The sequence below is a fragment of the Palaemon carinicauda genome, chromosome 35 (genome assembly GCF_036898095.1).
Source record: "Palaemon carinicauda isolate YSFRI2023 chromosome 35, ASM3689809v2, whole genome shotgun sequence".
In the NCBI taxonomy this organism is placed as follows: domain Eukaryota; kingdom Metazoa; phylum Arthropoda; class Malacostraca; order Decapoda; family Palaemonidae; genus Palaemon; species Palaemon carinicauda.
Genome location: NC_090759.1, coordinates 78570481 through 78572980, shown reverse-complemented (window position 1 = coordinate 78572980; position 2500 = coordinate 78570481).

Below are 2500 nucleotides of genomic sequence, written 5' to 3'. Positions count from 1 at the left end.
GTTGCCCCAGTGTGAAGATGAAAACTGGCCAAACTCCAGACATGAATAAGGGACATGGTCAGAGGCCTTTGTCCTGCAGGTAGACTAGACGCGTCTGCATTTGTTGTTTGTTATTGTTGTTAATAAAAGATTATATAGGTACAAATAAATGTACTGAAAGACTTGGTATGTAAAAGTTTGATACATTTTTTTATAGGGTAATTCCTTTGATATTAGGAGAATATATTAAATATATAATTCTTTTAAAAACTTTTAATAGTAAAATTTAAATGACACGTATTTTGAAACGCCAGTAAATTTGCCTAAAAGCTTATTTATATAAAAGTTTGGGACAGTTTTTTGTATAGGATAACCCCTTTGATATTAGGAAAATATGTTGAATACAGTATATAATTCTCTTTAAAAACTTTTAATAATAATATATTAATAACACGCAATTTGAAACGCCAGTAAATTTGCCTAAAAAACTGATTTTTTACTCTGAATTTTAATGCGATGAATTTTTAATTACATATTAAAAAACTTTGGGCCGACAAAAAGTAATTAGATATTTGAAATGATTCCATCTTGAAATATTAAAATATCTTTTTACCTCCGGCTTTTTCTTTTGTGCTGTTTCTCTGTTTTTTCCGCTTTTCGTTTTAATCTCATATCCTTTCTCCAAGAAGATGTTTTTCCATTAAACTCTCTCTATCTCTCTCTCTCTCTCTCTCTCTCTCTCTCTCTCTCTCTCTCTCTCTCTCTCTCTCTCTCTCTCTCTCTCTCTCTCAAAGTTGACACTTTTAGTTTTGTATTGCAATCTCAATTTACAGTTTTTCTTTGTAATTCAACTTTATTGATATACGTTGTGTATTTATCTATCTCGTGCGTACATAAACACATCTTGTATATATATGTATACACACACACACACACATATATATATATATAATATATATATATATATATATATATATATATATATATATATATATATATATATATGTATATATATATATATATATTCTTACATGTGTATCTCTCTCGTTGGCTTCCTACACCACTCTCTCTCTCTCTCTCTCTCTCTCTCTCTCTCTCTCTCTCTCTCTCTCTCTCTCTCTCCTCTCTCTCTCTCTACAATTTTCATAAATTTCTTTTCAGACGCCTTGCTGAAATTCCTTTTGTTGTATCAGCTCAACATAATAGCATAGTTTTTTCTTGTTTGCTGAAGCTCACGGTGATAATAACACTTATTATTTCCCGGCATTATTTTGACAACGTTCCGTCCAAGCCGTTTCTTCTTTACAGCATAGTTAGCTGTTTTTTTGTTTAGTCTTCCACTGTCTTGGGTTAGAGTTCTCTTGCTTGAGGGTACACTCGGGCACACTATTCTATCTTATTTCTCTTCCTCTTGTTATCTTGAAGTTTTTATAGTTTATATATAATAGATCTATTTTAATGTTATTATTCTTAAACTTCTCTCATAGAATATTTCCTTATTTCCTCTTCTCACTGAGCTATTTTCCCTGTTGGAGCCCTTGGTCATATAGCGTCCTACTTTTCCAACAAGGGTTGTAGCTTAGCAAGTATAATAATAATAACAATGATAATATACATTGTTTTCATTTACATTCTTTTCGTGCACATCCTCCCTGATGCAGTCCTTCCACCTCTTCTTTGGTCTTTCCCCCTCCCTCGCCTTCCCGGATCCTCCATCTCCACCCCTCTGCGGCCAACATACTCTTCATCCTTCCTCATCACATGTCCAGACCATCTCTATTTTATTTTTCTTCTTAAAATTTTGTAACCTATATCGTTCAAGCTGGTGTTCATGTGTTCCTTTTTTCTGGGGGATATCTCTTTTTTTATTTATTTATTTATTTATTTTATTTTATTTTATTTCATTTTTTTTTTTTTTTTGCTTGAATCGTTTACGTTTAACTGGAATTGAAAGGATATATTAATTTGTATTATTACTTGCTAAGCTACAACCCTAGTGGGAAAAGCAAGATGCTATAAGCCCAAAGGCCTCAGCAGGGAAAAATAGCCCAGTGAGGAAAGGAAATAAGGAAATAGATAACCGATATAAGAAGTAATGAACAATTAAAATAAAATATTTTAAAAACAGATATTTCATAAATAAATCATAAAAAGACTGAACAATATAAAATATCTTAAGAACAGTAACAACATTAATATAGATCTTTCATATGTAAACTATCAAAACTTCAAAAAAACCAAGAGGACTAGAAATTAGATAGGAAAGTGTGCCCGAGTTTACCCTCAAGCAAAAGAACTCTACCCCAAGACAGTTGAAAGACCGTGGTACAGAGGCTATAGCGTTACCCAAGACTAGAGAAAGTAATGTGGTCATTTCTTTATATAAAGAATAGTAAATACATGGAACAGATTCCAGCGGCTGTAGTGAAAAATAACTAAGGAAATCAAGAATAAGTCAGACCAGATCATAAAAAAAATAAGCTTAAACTAAATCGCTGTACCAAAGAGTAAACGAAGTCTC